General features: G+C 41.2%; 1 long non-coding RNA gene across 1 annotated transcript; it reads left to right on the forward strand.

Moving 5' to 3' along the window:
- The first annotated feature begins 601 nt into the window (after positions 1–601).
- On the forward strand, positions 602–2,689 carry LOC128135515 (uncharacterized). The gene is made up of 2 exons (XR_008233102.1): positions 602–871; positions 981–2,689. It is a non-coding gene; the product is annotated as an uncharacterized LOC128135515 (long non-coding RNA).
- The last annotated feature ends 3,593 nt before the right edge of the window (positions 2,690–6,282 follow it).

A 6,282-nucleotide genomic window follows, 5' to 3' on the forward strand; every position in this document is an offset into this window, starting at 1 on the left:
GGCAGTCATTTTACAGGCGCTGTGCGAAGATGTACACACCTCTGCAGCAAAATGTTTTATTATAATGACTGACACACATGCCAGAAAGCTAACCCATCTTCTTGCACCACCTTCAGCCCTACGGGTACTGAAATGCCCAGTTCCACTCTTTATTACATCCTTTCATCCCCTGAAAAATTAAGGCTCCTGCTTATACTGAAGCAGAGGCCCGAGTAAGTGTATGCTTACTTCGTAAGTGTACGTGTAAGCATATGCATACCTACTAGGCCTTATAGGTTTCAATGGGACTGATTACGTGATTGCACCTCGTTATATTGATTAATATTGTGTGGAAACAAATGTTCCACAGATTTCTTTACAGTCCTGCTCTAACTTCATTAAAATTAACAAATGCGGTCCCTTCTAGGTACGACTATGCCATGGCTAGCCGAGGAAGATGACTTTCCTCACGCAGCCAGTCCTTGGGGTGCTGTGCCCTCAGGAGGGGGACCCAGCTTCCAGAACAGGCGTTGCAGCCAGCAGACAGGTGTCATTAGACGTCGGTAGGTACGGCGTGCACAAAAGATGTCCTGGGAACAAGAGCTCTGTTCTCTGCCTTGCCTCTAGGCCCGGTCTCTGCTGTTGTCTTTGGTTGCACCGTCAGGATCCAGCTCGCCTCTGCCGCCGGTTCCATCGTAGTTCTGGCCCCAGCCATCTGTCCTTGCTGCTGCTCCCTCTGCTCCTTCTCCTGGTCCCACCTCATCAATTGCACTCCATGGTTTCCTGGCTCCAGCAGAAGTTTAGCTACGCTCTTAGAATCATAGAATCATTTAGGTTGGAAAATACCTTCAAGATCATCGAGTCCAACCATAAAGTCCAACCTCTTGTCAAGGTGCGTGCAAGCTCCCCGGCTTCTGGGTGCCAAACCCTACCTCCAACCGTATGCTCGCCTTCCTCTGTTAGGCTAATGAGTATTTTATGTCTCTGGTTCTTGATTTCAGATTGCCTTAATTACATCACCTGGCTTCTGCCTCCACCCAGACTCCAGCCCGGGGCCTCACTACGAGGCTTGCAACGCCCATGTCCCGTCATAACAGTCTACGCGGACAGCTGCAGACAGACGGCAGCTTGTTTCGCTAGTGCTCCAAGCTGGGCAGAAACAAGCTAGCTTTGGTCTAGGAGCTGTACACCTACATTACCTGAAAGGAAGAGCTCTTTTATTTCCAGACAAGGTACACAGCAGCTTGGAGCACAGACAAACCGAATCCATCTCTGTCTATGCTTGCTCAGTTAGACATACTGTGTAAACCTATACTAACTTTCAGGGTACCGAGGAAATTTAAATACTGAAAAGAGACAGACTGTGCAGATGTCTCAAATGTTTGCCCAGACATTGAGCAGCATCCCTCGTGACACACAGGTAGACAGAAATCTACCGTGTGGGTCAGAGGGGACCAAGGCAGAAAGATTTCTACTGAACTTTCTAAAAGCTGGTTTTAGCTTACCTGAGAACATTATCTATGTCCACCATGACACTCGGGTGAAGCATAGCAACTGTATTTCATTACATTTGGGTATCGACCAAATTCTAGTCTCAAGCACACTTCTGTGAATTAGGTATCTCTGTTTCAGTAGAGTTAGTCTGGACTTTCTCAGAATATGTATTTCTACAAGTGAAACCCAAATCCTATACCTAAAGTACTAAAATTTGAAGTTCGGACCTTTATCCAGTGTACTTGCAATAAATTTATACCAGCTGATGATATGATCCTCTGTAACTTCCATGCCAGCAGATGAAACATCAAGAGATACAGAAGCCAGAAAGATGTGCTTGAGCTACCTTAAAACTAACTAGCTTGGCTACTGGTAGTAGTGTACCCAGAGTTGCATAAAGCTCAAGTGTAAACTAAGTTAGGCTAGATTTAAGTTGGACTACCAGAATTTTGCAGCTTAGGCTGAGCTCTGTGCTTGCATAGCTTGTACCCAAGCTGGGCAACACAAACCTAACAAAGCCACTGTACACTGGAATCATTAAAGCAAATATTGAATCTAAATGGTGCCTATTTTATGGCAGTTTTAAAAGCAGCTGAAGCATTTATTAACTTATAAATTGTTTCTAATACCCTAGTACCTCAATGGGACCACTCATAAATGCTGTACAATGTGAACAACAGTGGCAGGATCTGACCACAAACGCTTTCAGGCATGTGAGAGAGACAGAGATTTTTGTGCTTTTGTTTCTAGGTAACTGCCTGGTTTTGTTTAACTGTGTTCTGATTATGGTATGGAGCTCATTTAACACTGTATGGGCAAATGGCATGCTTTATGTTATATTTAGCTTTATCTCTCTATGTATGAGGACCACGTGGGGTAAATGCTTCTTTGAGGCCCGACCCTCATCTCCTTCCTAAAGCTGAAGTGTGAATCTGTGGGAATGTTATATAACAGGGGAATGCGATTCCAGATCTGCTATAATATGTTTAACCTGAATAAATAGGCTGGAAATTGTCTGTGTGTTGTATAACCCCATCATAAGTTAACATACAATTAAATTTCAGATTTTGGAACTTATACTGGAAATCATTTACTTGCGTAAATAACTCCAGTGGGATTCAGTGGGATATTAGTGGGAGCTAATACAAACTCACTAAAACAAGTAGGAGTTCCTAAATCAAGCCTTGACTGTTTTAAATAAAAATGAATTAATGCATCGAGACATTCTCTAATGTGACCTCTGTATGTATCACCTATACGATTATTATACTTCTAGAAGAAATTGACATTAAAACTACTGCATATATTTTGGGTATAAAATATTAAGAAATGTATTTCCCTTTGTGCTTACTGTTACTGCAGAGAAGTGTGAGTGTTACATGACAGTGATTGTATGCAGGATACGGTTGCAGGATATTCCTGTTTTGTGTGGGGAACCGCCTGGTGTCTCTTTGAAAGTAAGGATCTTCTAAATATACAATGCAGAAAAGCAGCGACATAGATTTTGAATTTTAAGTATGGATTAGCTATTTTTTACAGAAAGAAGACATTGGAATGGTACTTTAAGCTATTAATTTTTTACACTGTTTCCTTTTCTATAGCAGTTAGGCCTCTTCTCCAATTTTATCTAAATGCAAAGTGATGAGAGAGTAGGGACAGATTGTTCTCCTTTTGAAGTAATTGTTTGCCATTTATTTTCCTGGGAGTAACACTGTGATTTTATCAAGATCATAAGATTTAATATTATGCACAATTTCAAAAATATGCAAAACCTAAGTTTTTTAAATACAGAGGCCCGCATAACTGTAACACAGACGTTTTAGCACAGAAATCACTTTAGTGTTTTCTGACACACAAGTGTGTGTGTTTTTTCAGAGCACTCCTTGCTCGATCAAAATTCCTACTGCAAAAGAAGCTGCAGCATTGGGTGCTTTATCTCCAGCAGAGTTTTATATCTTTATTAAGGCTTTAATTTAAATCTTTTAAATCTTACATTGTGAACATCGGGAGTGGAAAGATTCTAATTAATGTGATCAAAATTCTTTATTCAGCTCTTGAGGTTTAAATACAAATCAAGGTCAGAAATGCAAAATTAAGAACTTTGAGTTATTTATCCCATGTAAAATCAAGATTCAGGTGCAGAGCCAGAAATGTTCCAACTTCCTATTAGTTATTCTACTTATCAGCCCACAGTTCTAAATAAGTAATCAAAATGTTAATAATCAAAATAATCAAAACAATTCAATTTTAAAATCGTATCCTTAAGCTGTAATTATATATACAAGTAGAAAGTTAATTTTACTGTTATTAACCTAGTTGAAATAATGTCATTTCACATCTATCTATCTATCCACTCATTTGTCTTAAAATAAGTGTAATGTAGAACTTGTCTAGGAGCAGCCTTTACTTTCTTGAGCCAGTTCCATTAGAGGGAGAGAGCAACAAAATGCACATAAATAAAAACAGAAATCAAGGAATGCTTAATGCAACCTGGAGCCAAGTGTCTGATCTCAACAAAATCAGTGTTTCAGATCTCAGTTAGTGCTTGAAGTAAAAATATACTATGACTGTTTCATAATCATAACGAAGTAGCTATTCCAGTGTTGCGCGCAGGGAAGTGACCATGACCCAGACATGCCCGGAGGAAGGGGCAGACGGACGTGGGAGGTGAATTTGCCAGGTGCGTTGCCCGGTTGTGGCTGGGGGGTGAGTTTCAGTTGGGGTCCTGGCTTGCTTCACGCTGCTGTTGCTGTACTCCCAGGGCTTCATTTTTAAAATGAAGACTGCCAAGAAGGAGAAAGTTATTCTTATTATTTAATATGAAAATGATCTAGCCCTCCACTCACTATCGTGTTTGCACAGAGTCCAATTTGCTAGCTGCCACGTGGAAACAAACAAAAAGTGAAATGAAGACAGATACATTACCTCCATGGAGAAGACAAAATGGTGGGTAAAGGAGTGTGAGGAATTAACTTGGCAGTGCTCACTTGCCTTACTCTAGTTAGCAGACTTATTTTCCACAAGCCAGAATCCCAGTCCAAAGGACACCAAACCATTAAAGAAACTTTCCGAGAGAGGAAAAATAATGACTTAATGGTCACAGCTAGAACTACAGGTGAGATTTCATGTGATGGTTGAGCCTACATAATGTCTCCCTGCTTCTAAGGAGAGTGAGTCTGTCCTTCCCCAGGCCTGGCCACGCACTCCCATCTCTTTTGGAAGCCTCCCTTCACCCTTTGATGAGTCTGCTCAGTTTGCTAGACCAGCACAAAATAATGCTCTGGTGGGAAGAAGCTGCTTTTGAGTTACTTTAAGCATCTGCTAAAGGAAAAGGATTTTTACGGGTCCCTTCTCAATGGGGCCTTTTGAGTTATCGTGATGACTGAACGGGGGAGTTGCAGGCCAGCGAGCCAATTTAGGAATGGTTAGGAAATGTGATTTCAGCAGATGAGGGTTGAAAGTCATAAGCTTGTCAAACCAGAGGCCAGTTAAGAAGATTCCAAAGGGTACATCTGTGTGCATTCATGACAGAGACATTAGAGCTTCTGGAGTACCTTAGCGTTACATTAGTGGTTGCTGCAGACTAATGTTGCCTCAGATTAATTGTCTCAATTAAGTCACTCTTCTTTTGAGTTGACACGATGAAGCAATTAAATTTCTTTATGGTCTTGTGCTAAGGAAAAATAGGAGGCCACCAAAGGAGTCACTTGATGGTTTGGGATGACATCTGATCAGTTAAGCTGTAGCCTGAGGAGTTACCTACAGAAGAAGTAACTTTCCGTAGCAAAACCAGGGCTAGTAACAAATACAGGGGACAGAAAAACTGTAGTGGAAGCATTTATTAGGACAACAAACTACTAGAAAAGGTGATTTCTGAGCAAGGAAACTGCTTTCAGTTGCTTGTTTCTGTTGTATTCAGGGAAACAGGTCTTTATGAATATTCTTATAAATAAGCATCGCTATACTCTATCAGCCAGTTCTCTTTTTAAAAAAACCACTTGGTTTTCCTTTTAACGGCTGTCTGAATAGGCTAAAGGACGACATTATTTTTGTCACTGATATAGGTGTGTTACTTATGTTACTACATTGCTAAGACTAAACATGATGTGAGCGCACAGTTATGTCATATGCTCTGCTGGCTCATAAAAATAGAGCCTGTAGGCACCATGAGCAGCAGGGCATACTCCTAGATGCCCAAAATCCAAGCCAAGCCAATTGTTCAGCCACACAGATTTCAGCATTTTCAAACCCCAAGTTAGAGAAAGGACACTTTCATATACCAAAACAAATGTTTCAAAAGGAAATTCATATACCTCCTGGTAGCAGAAAAGCAGAAATCTAAGAAGTGTCACAGCTGTCAATAACCCTCGAGTGTATGGATATTTGCATTGTGAGTGAGAAGCTACAACAGGATGTCTTTCATTTCTCTTTGTCCAAATTGCCCTCCTGCAGCCCTGGGAGTATGTTTCTCAGCTGTGATATGTTCAGAATGCAGCTCAGAGGGAACATCTTGCATGCATTTCAGAGGGACAGGTCATTCCCTTCCCCCTCAGTATTTAAATCGCACATTTCAATAGTACGCTCCTTGACTTGAGCCACACACAACCGTGGAAAAGAAACACTTCACCTGCAGAAATGCTGAACAGGGTTCATAAGATGACGTGGCCTTTTGGACATCAGAATAAACCAAAGATACTTGTTCTCAACAGCAAGAGGCCAAAATGGACAACTGTCATGGCAGAGTGTCTAACACCGTGTCTACATCCATATACATGCAGCATTCCCAGGACTGCAGAGACTGAATAGAAA

The sequence above is a fragment of the Harpia harpyja genome, chromosome 23, assembly GCF_026419915.1.
Source record: "Harpia harpyja isolate bHarHar1 chromosome 23, bHarHar1 primary haplotype, whole genome shotgun sequence".
In the NCBI taxonomy this organism is placed as follows: Eukaryota; Metazoa; Chordata; class Aves; order Accipitriformes; family Accipitridae; genus Harpia; species Harpia harpyja.